Source organism: Aplidium turbinatum, chromosome 3 (genome assembly GCF_918807975.1).
Source record: "Aplidium turbinatum chromosome 3, kaAplTurb1.1, whole genome shotgun sequence".
NCBI classification, from domain to species: Eukaryota; Metazoa; Chordata; class Ascidiacea; order Aplousobranchia; family Polyclinidae; genus Aplidium; species Aplidium turbinatum.
Window position 1 is genome coordinate 21,389,083 of NC_137474.1, and position 12,803 is coordinate 21,401,885.

The 12,803-nt window shown below is 39.4% G+C and overlaps 1 protein-coding gene across 1 annotated transcript in view; it reads left to right on the forward strand.

The window, feature by feature from the left end:
• The window catches only part of LOC145766325 (putative malate dehydrogenase 1B), a 94,249-nt gene that overhangs the window by 57,351 nt on the left and 24,095 nt on the right, over window positions 1–12,803 (forward strand). The gene's annotated exons all lie outside the window — the stretch shown is intronic.

Consider the following 12,803-nt stretch of genomic DNA (forward strand, 5'->3'; position numbering starts at 1 on the left):
ACACGGTTTCCCTGATTAGTGGGGTTCCATGCCTTTGTATTTTTTCAATTTCATTTCAACTTAATGCAAAAGCTTCGTTTTTAGTACTAACTTAAAAGTAAGGGCCTATGGAACATTTCTGGTTTAAGTGTCAAGCTGTCAGATAAAAAAAAAAATTGGCCGCCAAAATTCAAGATGGCTGCCAATTTCCAGATTTTTTCACATTATGCCTCGTAACTTTTATACTATTGAACCTAGAATGGTGATTTTGGTCTCGAAACCTAGGTTTGTATTTATGATTAATTCAGTTAAAATAAAATAAACACGATTGGAGCAATATGTTTTATTATATTGAGTTAACTTCCAAATAAATGTGTAACAATTTTGTTGTTAGTTCTGCGTTAGAAGTATGAATGACTGCGAAATAGCGAAGCAATGGAGAGCAGACCACACAGTTAGTCGAAGGCACGCAAGAATGCAAAATTTGTACATCAATACAGATTCAGCTCCTATAGTTTAGGACAGTTAAGGCAAAACTGTCCGCACCAAAAAGATGTTTGGCACGCAAATAAGTCATTAACATTAGCACGTAGTCACATAATTCGAAAACTGGCAGGCTGCGTTCAAAAGGTTGCCGACCCCTGGTTTAGGGTCATAAAGCAAACTCAATCATAACAAAAGGCTTGCAAAATTGCTTGAAAAAACTCTTCGAAGCAATACATTCAATAAGAAAATGGCTAACAAATTAACGAAGGCCCATACATTGTAATAATTGTACAGTATATAGTATATGATATACAGTACATGTTAATATTGAAAATTGTTCTGTAGTCTAGCTATTTCTTGCATGTGCACTTACACTAACGTGTGCATTTTAACTTTGTCTTTACGCATTTGAACCGAGAGCAGGTAACTGTGCAAGTGCACTTTACATCTAGATGGAGCACATCCTTGGGAAGGGCAACGTGGTCCAAATGGGAAGCATCAGCTTGCCGTCCTCTTCCTTCCACCCCTGGTCAATTGGGTTGATGCAGGCATCATGGACATGTGTGCTGTTGCCCAGATGCTTGCTTGGAAAACACTTCTTTTAAGATGTTGATCCAAAGCATCACTAGTTGGGGGAATTCTCTCAACGTCCCTAGTTGTCTGTGAGAACAACTTCATTCGGACGAGGTCAACATCATTGTCCTCATTTGAGTACAGTCTACGGTAGCCACTTTAACAAGTCGAAATGACTACAATGCAACTGCGAATGACTACAATGCAACCGCCAACCAATCAGAACATGTTATAAGAGGCTACCGTCCAATTGTGACCCTTCTAGCACTCATCCAGAGAGTTAATGCTTGTTTTGAACTTTATTTGGTAATTACAGAAGAAAAAAGAGCAATAACAGTAGTGGGAATCGAACCCGGGTCAATGAAATGACTACTTTCTAGCCTTAACCCCTAAGCCAACCAGCTGACAAAAAATCCATCACTTAATTTGCTTTCTATCATCTTCTTTTCGCGATTTTTTACGTCATTTAAACCGTAGCTTATGATTGGTTGGCGGTTTCATTTTAGTCATTTTCAGTGGCAGAATTTCGACTTGTTAAAGTGGCTACCACAGTCTACAGACAAAGATTTTTGCCACTTCCTCCAACCTTGGGGATGTTTGGAATGGAGTGTCGGCAATAGTTGCAAATTGCTTCATAAGGGAGGGAACTTCGTGCATCAACGTGCAGCAGGATCGCTTACCCTTGAACTTGAAGGAAGAAGTACAGTACTGTCTGATTCAGTGAATGCATGGAAACGGGCCATGGCTTTGCATATTGTCATGCCTACGTTTATGGCAATAGTATTCCGGGAGATCATTTTGGTTATCTTTCTCGCTTTGAATGAAATCCAAATTTCTGCTGCCGGTTTCAGAGCCTTTATGTGATGAAAGTTACTCAGAAGGATTACGACAACATCTGTGTCTCCAGTATACATCATCCCAATTGACGAAGATTAGAGGGCGTGGAGGAGATGTACTTAAACACGCGTGTCAGCTTCCTCATGGTTGCATTGATTCATTGGTGGACCGTTCCCAACATGGTAAACTTGATCACCTGCAGTGCTGTAGACATTCTTGTCATTTGGGAACTCTTCTTCTGTTATCTTCGACAGAAATGTGAATAGTTCCTTCTTGTTATCAACATTCGCCAGAAACTTCTGCCAATTTCCTGGAATTTTAGCGGTACCAGATAAACACTGTCGGATGCCTGTTTCTCGTTTTTCCCTTGTGTCTCTTTAGATCGTCAGTGCACAATACTGGTCCCAGACAATGTCTACTCTTGTCGATCGGTTCAAGTTATGGCAAACTCGGCAAAATACCTTGTCAAACTAAGAATCAAAAGTCTTGCCTTGGACAGTTGTACCAGAAAGTGAGTGTATCAGTACTCCACCGTCAATAATAATGAAGTCGTAAACATCTGGCGCAAGTAACTCATCGTCGATAGAAATTGGGCTACTTGCACTGGCTTCCGTGATATATACTAGCAAATCGGTGTCCGACGTTTTTTTCGTAAACAGTTTTTCGTAAAACAATTGTTCGTAAGCAATTGTTTGTAAAATCAATTCTTCGTAAAGCAATTCTTCGTAAAGCAATTCTTCGGGCATGCAATTGACCGTAATACTAATTGTCCGTAAACAAATGTTCAAAAAAGTTAGGCTACAGCTTTTTTTAAAAACAACAGTTACAATTGTTTATGAACAATCAATTAGGGTAGCCTATATGCTAGAGATGTGCTAATTGTGCTTAAAGTCGTGCTGTACCTGTAGAGTGTAGACGAGCAGACAGAGTGTAGAGTCCCTGATTCAGAATGACATTACAGTTTGCAAGCAGCGAAAAAGGAAAGCCAAAACTTTTGTATAGTGGCCACCTTTATTACAAAGATTATAGTGCACTTAACGCACAAGGGCAAGAAACTACTTATTGGAAATGTGAGCATTTTAATAAGAAATGTCCTGCACGAATAACAACTGCTATGGCAGCCATTGTACAATCCAGAGGTGAGCACAATCATGCTGGAGATGCTGGTCATGTCGAAGCAGCAAAGGTTATGGAAAATATTCATTGTGCAGCAAAAGACAGTCGTGATGCCCCAAGTTACCTCGTCTCAGCAAAAACTATTGGACTCAGTCAAGCCACGGCAGCAAAACTGCCAAGTGTGCAGAGCATGAAAAGGGCAGTCACCCAAGTGCGATTGAAGGAAAATGCAGGCCCGGCAATCCCACATTCTCTCCCGTGACATTGTGCTTCCAGTAGAGTACAAGCACACGTTTGCTGGTGTAACATTCTTGGCCTATGATTCTGGGCCTGGAGATAACCGTATGGTCCTCTTTGCCACTGAAAGAAATCTGCAGCTCCTTGCCCGTTCAAAGCACTGGTATGCTGACGGCACCTTCAAGACAGTGCCTTCAATGTTTGAACAGCTTTACACAATACACGGACTGAAGGAAAACACTTCAGTGCCTCTGGTGTATGCCCTGCTGGGGGACAAAAGGAGAGGGACATACATTCATCTGCTGCAAAAGATCAAGGAGTTGTTACCTGCTGTTGCTGTTCCAGAGACAATCATGACTGACTTTGAGATGGCCATGGTCAATGCAATAAGCAGAGAGTACCCACTTTCAACTCACCGTGGCTGTTTCTTCCATTTGTGCCAGTGCATTTGGAGAAAGACGCAATCAAGTGGCCTGAAGGAGCAGTACGAGACAAGTGCAGAGCTTGCTCTGAGGCTGCGCATGTTGTCGTCTCTGGCCTTTGTGCCTATTGATGAAGTCAGCCGGGCCTTTGACATTCTCATTGATGGGAATGTATTACCATATGTTGCTCGGCCAGTAATTGACTACTTTGAAGACACTTGGGTTGGGCGCCCAGATCGTCGTCAAGGGCGCCGTCCTCCAATGTTTCCAATTCAAATGTGGAACTGCTATGATGGCGTCCTCAGTGGCCTTCCCAAAACTAATAATAGCATTGAAGGATGGCACAGAGGGTTCATGTTCCAGGTATCTGCAAATCATCCAGATATTTCGAAGTTCATATCTGCAATCAAGCGAGAGCAAAACCTAAATGAGGTTCGCATTGAACAGTATGTCAGTGGCCAGGCAGGACCCCCTCCAAAGAAGAAGTACAAGGACAGTGCAGAAAGACTAACTAGAGTCGTCCGAATTTGGCGTCAAGACTTTCAAGATGATGAAATTTGTGATTACTTGCGTGGAATTGCACACAATACTTCATACTAAACTTGGCTCGTGGACAATTTGTACGAAGTTACTCAAAGTAGTATTGGTAGTGTAAGCAAAGAATTGCTAAACACAGACAATTGTTGTATTCCAATTAGAGATGTAAATGCAAAAAAAACGAACCGTTTTTTTTTAAAAAAAACGTGTTTTTTTTCAAAAAAAACTTGAGCCAAAAAAAACACTCGTTTTTTGGTTTTTTTTGTTTTTTTTCATATTTTTCTGGAAAAGTTGCAAATTTTTTGCAATTTGCAGCTTAGTTTCATTATAGTGCTCTTGAAAAACATTAAATTACTAAAAATGGTTTTATTGGTGTGCTGAAATGCCTAAGTGTCTGTGTTTGGCACACAGCATATGTTTTTGCATAGTTCTATGTTGTTTCGCATTCTCAGGCATGTTTGTTGCAGCAGACCTGACAAACATTGAATTAATGCAATTCGATACATGACATAATGTAGATGAGTTAATTTATTTTTCCTTTTATGGAAGTTAGCCTATGATGTTAGTATACTGTGGTACAGGTTATTCTTGTACACACTCAATGGGTTGACGAAATTTTGGCAAAAACAAGATGGCAGTATTCAGAACACACATTGCCTTGTTTGTGGTAATTTACTAATGCAAGCTATTGCCAATAGCTTGTTTAAACATGTTTTGTAACTGATAGCTTACCAACGATGTATATGCTTTATAAATGTTGAAACAGAAGTATTCTTTTCGTGTGTTGAAAGATCTTGGACACTTCGTCATTAATGCTTTTTGCAGATTATTTGTGACATATAGTGCAAGAGATCTTATCACTGATATTTTTAGCTGTCATAAGTTAGTGCATTTGTCAGAAAAGGTTTAGCTTAATGTTCCTTTCAAATGCCCACCACCCATGTTGACTATTGCTAGTAACTACCAACCCTGAATGAAGAAATTTTCCCCTTAAAATGGAGTTTTTCCAGCACTGCTCAGTGTTCACATAGTGAATAAATGCTTTATAATACTTTTCCTAACAAGTATAAAGTTTTACCCATATTCCGGCAATGCAGGATAAAGATACAAAACAAACATCAAAGATGAAAAGTTATTTTATTTGAGAACTAGGCCTACTGCTTTTTTAGATAAAAAGAAATTGACCTCTTGTCGTTACCGTTACCCACCAATAAAACCATAATGCAAAACTTTAATTTTTTTTATTAGGTAGAGGAAAGATTGACGAAAAGTTTGGCAAAAACATAATCGTGCTAAAGTCTCAAAGTCCTGCAAACTAGTTTAAATTGGATGGATTAAGTGCAACCATACTTCTTTTAAACATGTCTATGACAGCACAATGGTGTGATTAAGGGAAAAAAGATGATAAAGGAGTGTTGAACCTCTTCAGGGAAAATAAAAAACATCAAAATGTTTCCATCCCTCACTACATTTAAATGTGATTTGGGCTAAAAGTTGGGACTTTAGCACTACACTGCTTTTGCAAAACTTGTCATCAATCTTTCCTTTACCCAATTATTTTCTTTTTTTAATTTACGCATGATTATTGGTGCGTAACGACAAGAGGTTAATTTCTTTTTATCTCAAAAAGTAGTAGCCAAAACTTGTTTTAATGTTCATAAACAGATAGTCTACCCCAGAAAACATGGGGGTAGAGCTAAAAATTATCTAAATATGTTGAGCGGTTCTTGAGATATTGCCGTTTTTTTATTGCTCCTTATCTATAAAGCCACCTAGTGGCTAAGGTCATTTCACTTATAACTCGAGAACCGCTTGTGTGATTTTCATCAAGTTTGCACCAAATGCACATCAACTGGAACAATCTCTTGACGTTGTACTGGAAATGGTGTGCTGGTGAAAAGTGCCTTTGTGAAGTAGACAAACAGGACACTGACCACCTGCTCATAACGTGACATGCCCATGAACCAAAATCCCAGTTGGCTTCGAAACTGTACACGAGTGTGGTACTGCATTTAACAACTGCCTGGACCAAAGACAATACTTAAGATGTGCCAACCATAAGACACTGTGTTACTATTACTATTTGAGACGATGAGAAATCTTTATGGCTCGTGTGTTGAGACTTGAGAGACATATTGTCTGATTTGAAATAAGTTATACGAGTTATGAGACTGTTTTTTTGTTGAAAGAGACGCTATTGTAATGAGTTTACCCTAATTGCTGCATATTGTGACATTTGATGTCAAAATAGGTAAAAAAACAAAAAAAACGAATAAAAAACAAAAAAAACAATAAAAAACAAAAAAAACGAGCTCGTTTTTTTTAAAAACAAAAAAAACCGTTTTTTTACATCTCTAATTCCAATAAATAACAAAAAATGCGCTTTTTCATTGTGCTTGTTTGTTTGTGTCGTCGTAACTTGGTTATTCAGGAAAATTTGCATTACGCACCTTCATCGGAAATTGCAAGACAAACCTTGCTGTTGCGAAAAATTGTTCACGAACAATTCACCTATCACCTGTTTACGAACAATTCACCTATACGAAGAATTGATGTATACGAACAATTGCTTTACGAAGAATTGCTTTACGAAGAATTGATTTTACGAACAATTGTTTACGAAAAATTGCTTTACGAACAACTGTTTACGAACAATTCACCTATAACCTAGCAAATCTGACTTGGTACAAGAGTTGAGGGGCCCTTCAGAAGACAACGCAGGTGGGTATGGGGAAGATTCGTGCCGAAAAAACTTCTCCAAGTTCCCCCCACGGCTGTCTAATACAAGAAAAGCTTGCCCGAAAAGCTCTGCGTGACGTTTGAAGTGCTGCATTTTCAGCTTAATTGCTGACTTTTTGTGTTTTCTTCTTGTGGAAGAGCACTAAGTTGTTGCGCTTGATCGGCGCTATAAAAGGTGTGTGATTGGAGTCAAGCACACTTTTTCTGAAATTATTGTACTGCTTTTGTCCCAGAGACTCGACATTATGGACAGATTTAGCAGCAAACACCGACTCACACATCTTGTTATCTAATGCACCATGTCTCCACTGATATTCTCAAAAGGATTCCCACTACTCAGCAACACCTCCATCAGGTCTTTAACATGGCATAGAAATCGGTGCTGTGGTGCACATCCTTCCTCATGATGAGGGAGTTCTTCTTCATCATCGTTGTGAGCATTTGCACCACTGAACTCCTCAATTACACGGCTGATTTCTGGGCCAGTCTTATCCAGCGTTCTAACATGTCACGATTCTGAGTGAGACCAATAATGCCACCAACACCTTTCACCCTTTTGTTGGCTTTGCTCGTGTGCTTGATCGATAGGTAAGAATGAGAAACGGTGATTGCTTTGAGTTAGTGATCCAAGTTATCCAGAGCTGCCACCGTGAAATTGCCCTGACGCAAGTTTATAGGACAAACTATATCAGCGTTGTTTCTTGCGTGATCTGCAATCGCCTGTGCAAACCTAGATTTAATGCTGAGGACTTTCTTATATGACACGCTCAGAGCATAGCTGTGTAGCTGTTGTACCAGCTTCCTGCTTTTTATTTGGGAATGCAATTTGAGGGCCAGAAACACTACAAGTGGAAGCTCACAATTCAAGTTCGCAGAAAGAGAAGTCATATTTAACATGGCCAACTGACTCACAGAGAGAATATTTTTGGAAGTCTCTTGTACTGGTAATGATTTGGGTCATTTGAGGAGTTGACGGAAAAAAATACTTCATACTTTATAAAACAGATGATTCTTTTCAACCATTGGGAAATGAGCCATCAAACCTGAATGCAGTGTCGTGATCCAAAACAGCTTTACGGAGAATCGATGCTGCCATTACTAATGTAGCCTACGTACTTCCTCATCTGGTGTTTGAGTTGCACCTGATATGACCTTTCTAGCCATCTTTGAACAAATTATGAAAACTCGGCCTCGGATACCTTTTTTCTCTGCCAAATTCGGGAAGTGTTCCAGGACTCTTTCCTTTAGGTGTGTTTGATTGGTTATAGGCGAATTCTTCGTAAAGCAATTCTTCGTAAGCAATTCTTCGTAAAACAATTGTTCGTAAACAGTTGTTGGTGAAATGAAATCCGTAAAAGAATTTTTTGTAAAGCATTTCTTCGTATACATCAAATCTCCATTGCATGCACGAATAAATGCTTTCGGAAGAATTGTTTTACAAAGAATTAACTTTACGAAGAATTGTTTTACGAAAAATTGCTTACGAAGAATTGCTTTACGAAGAACTGTTTACGAAGAAAACGTCGGACACCGTTTGGTTCACGGTTTTCTGGATTCCATGTTGTTCTAATCGCTCGGTCATCATATCTGTCAGATTTTGCACTGCAAAAATTTTACGACCTCCAGTGACTTCTTCCTTTACAAATTGGAGCAGTTCATTTTCTGTTGTGGTCTCGAGATTTTCGCTAGTTGTGTCTTTTTTACAAATCGCATCGTAACGGCGATTGAACCCTGTGTAGCAGTTCTGGTGGTACTTAGCTTCAATGGCGACCAGATTGCCTTTGGCAAGGAGTGCCACAATATGCTCTTCCCCCAGCGCGACCGCCTTGTCATGTATCTGTTGGGTGAGTGTTACCTTCTGGAAAGAATGGTCCGCTACATTTGTTTCATCACCACAGGAGATAGCCTACACAGTACACACATTACGATTCACGCTTGCGTGACTCCGCCGTGATCTTTTTCTTGCAGAATACAATCCTTTGTTGTGACCTTGACTAGCATGGTCAAGTGCTGATGCTCTGTAAAGCTGACAACAAAATTTATGCCAGGATGCACGATTCTTTTGCATTCTTTTGATCCTTCGATTCTTTTGATCCTTCATTTGGTCGTTCCATGTATGAGTGGAGAGAAGCACCAATTTCTCTGAACTTATTTGCGAAGCTGGTGATTTGTGTGTAGGCTCTCTCTTTACGACTGGCGACTGGATTCCCAAGAAGACAAACTAGCTCTTCTTCAGTTTGCTTTTGACACAAAATACACAACTGCCCCATCGGCATACTTACCTTAGCCATCCTAACAGAAACAATCAGTCAGTAGCTTATGAACCATACATAAACACATTGACATAGACACCAAAATCACCACTCTGTGCTCCAATCGTGTTTATTTTATTTTTATTGATTTACTCATGCATACAAACCTAAGTTTAGAGATCACAATCACCATTCTAGGTTCAATAGTACAAAAGTTACAAGGCGTAATGTGAAAAAATCTGGAAATTGACCGCCATCTTGAATTTTGGCGGCCATTTTTTTTTTAACTTGACAGCTTGACACTCGAACCAAAATTGTTTTATAGGTGCTTACTTTCAAATTGGTACTGAAAACGAAACTTTTGCATCAAGTTGAAATGACTGAGTGCCTGGGAACCCCACTAGATAAGTTGGCTGCTAGAGAAACTTGATTTAATTCATGACTAATGTCCATCCTTGTTCTTCCTGATGAAGTGGACTTGGTTCAAGGTGCAATGCAAGCATGGCGAATCCCAATCGTATGTGCTGTGACTGCGATAGCCTGTGTCTGTGTAAAAGTTGATTTAATTTCAAAGATATTTTTGTGCTAAAATGTAAGATTGATGTAAGTTGATGTAAAGATGTAAGTTGATGTAAAGATGGCAATCACAATGTGACAACAAAATGAGGTCTCTCCAGTCAACACACTCAGGATATCGCATCATGTGAATAGCGTGTTGTTTTAATTGCTACGTGTGTTGGTTGATGGTTGTTAACCTATTTCAGTGTATGAGTTAGCGTGGTCCAACTTCTTTTTATTGCGGGCTAAATAAAAATTTTTTATCTTGCTGGCCAATGTTTTTAAATAGTGATTCATAGGCTTATTGCTGGCAAATTATACCTAGTCTATGGCATATAGTTACTATAAGCAGACAAACTGTCTGTTTATGGTTTAAAAGAGTTACCTCTCTACCCAAATTGTAATATAGTTACTACTCTCTAAAACCTCTACAGCTTGTTTCACACTAAAAGGGGGGTCATCTTTTAACTTTGTCAACTTTAGATTTTAATTTTAGACAATAGCGTTGGTATTCACGAGAGTCGTAGTTGTGGCCATTTGAACGCAAGCGTAATGAGCCTCGTTTCTTAGTTGATTTCGATTTTTGGTTTTAATATTGTTCATTGCCGAAAACGTACATTCGCAAATGTATGTACTTCCAAACATCGAGTGGCCTACAGGTTCAGAACAGCATCTTTTAAAAGGGGAAACTTCTCCTTTGACACTGACTTCCAAAAGCTTGCAGGATTTTCCTTTTTCTTTGACAGCAAAAACGGATCGTTCTGAAGTTCACATAATTGGAGTTGAAGCTCTGGGGGCTGTGTACTAACTCTCACGCCCATGGGAAACATTTTGAACAAAGTGGTATTATTATGCATCACAAAGGATCATTCACAAAGTTTTTTTGTCAATTACAATAACAAAGAAACAAAAATTGAAGTGATATTGCTAGATTAACCCTTTGAAGGTTGGGGGGGGCTGTCAATTCAACTTTTTTATATCAACAGTTGTATCTCTAAAACCACTGAGGCTGCGACTACGAGATTTCTTGACTTTTATTAACTTTTATTCACCTCTATTGAGCTGAAATTTTGAGCGAATAAAGGTTATAACTTGAGAGATATAAGGCATTTCTCAGCACATCCTCTGAAATATTTCAAATTCTATTGTTCAAAATTTTCCCACCAGCTGGATGAAAATAATTAATTTGGCCCATGTCTCGTTAATCCTAACTGTTTCACAGCGTGAAGGGAATTGGCTGTATGCGTAGACCTTTTGTTCTCACCACAGCTTATAAGCGACCGATACAGTAAAAGCTTCAACTTTGATACGATGAGTTACCGTCGCTTGCGGTTGAAATTGCGTAAAATTAAACACAAGACTTGGTGCCAATGCATCTAGCGCGACAATTGTTTTTTTGCAGACAATGATGTCCTTTCAATCAAACAAAGCATACAACGTTATTGCAATGACTCAGCATCATTTGGAGTAGATTTGATGTAAAATATGAGATAAGTATTGAAAGTGGTCGACTTGTTTCTTTTGATTGTATTTTGCTTTCTCGTGACATATTCAACGTTGTGGACTGTTTCTAGATTGCTCTGTTTGGGCCACAACGCTTTTATGAATAATTTGAAATTTAGCTACTGTAGAAGCTGCGCTGTAACATATTATGATTTTGATTTCAAATCTTTCTTTCTGTCCGACACACTATCAAAAGCAGAAAAGACGTCGATGTTCCCAAAGCTTCTCAAATATACTTGTAAAGATTTATTCCCAAGTCGACATGTAAAGATTTGAAATGCAATACGCTTCTCATTTGTGTAGGATAAACCAGAACATCACGCTTTTGTTAAAAGGACGATCGTTCCACCACGTTTATACGTGACGCGGCTTAGTTGAATCAATATATTCGAGGCTTCTTGTACCAGGTTCACCGTCACTGATAAACTGAAACGCAATGCAGTACCTTGCAAAGCAATTGTAGCGTAACATTGCCATGTGCTATAACTCGTCATAAATTGTGAAAACTTGTGTATTTACTTGTCAAGTTGTCTCATGTGAAATACATGTTTACATAGCAATGCCACAATGAAATCTTATCTCCGTTTACCAAACTGAAAATATGAACTTATGCGACATCTTGCAACGTTGAATCGACAAAAAGGCGGGTAAATGAGAATGGCTATGCTGCCAGTACTTGGTCTAATGCGAGGCCGGTGCACAATGGGAGAAGGGGCCGAGCTAACATTATATCTGGCCCGACTAGTGTTAGAGGAGAAGCCAAAGAAGCCAAGACTCCTCGGCAAGCATGGAAACTATTTTTTTTCTACATTTTGAACATTATTGTTCAAGAAACAAATAGAAAAATTGCCACACTCATTTCTCAATTGCCAGAGAGAATTTTAGATGACAGCAGGTACTGCTATTTTGGCCCAACCAACCACGAGGAGATGCTGGCCTTTGTTGGATTGGGGTATCTTCGGGGGCTTTTAGGACAAGCTGATCATTCCACGGATGTATTGTTCAATCAACTGCAAGGGCATCCCGTGTTTAGTGCAACAATGAGCAAGAACCGCTTTAAATTTTTATTTTCGAATATTTTGTTCGACGACCAAAATACTAGGCCGCAACGTTGGAAGAATGACCGGTTTGCCGCATTTCGAGTCGTTTTCGAAATGTTTAACGAAAACTGCATCAAACATGTCATTCCAGGTGACTACTTGTCGTTGGACAAAACGCTATACCCCATGAGGACACAAATTGCCTTCAAGCAATATCATCCAAACAAGCCTGCGAAATATGGCCTTCTGTTCAAGTCGGTGAACGCCAGCAGATTCCCATACGCATTTACGGCATCGGTGTATTCAGGTAAACTGAAGGAAGAGCTATTTCATTTTTACGTTCGTGGAACAGAAGAAGTGGTAAAAGGTATGGTGATGAGCCTGGAACAACACGTTGACCTTCAAGGTCGGAATATTTCGTATGACCGCTTGTACACCTCCATACCACTCGCGCAGTGGTTGCTTGACAGGGGTATAACGTCAGTGGGAACCCTCAACGCTATACGTAAAGGAATACCCCTGGA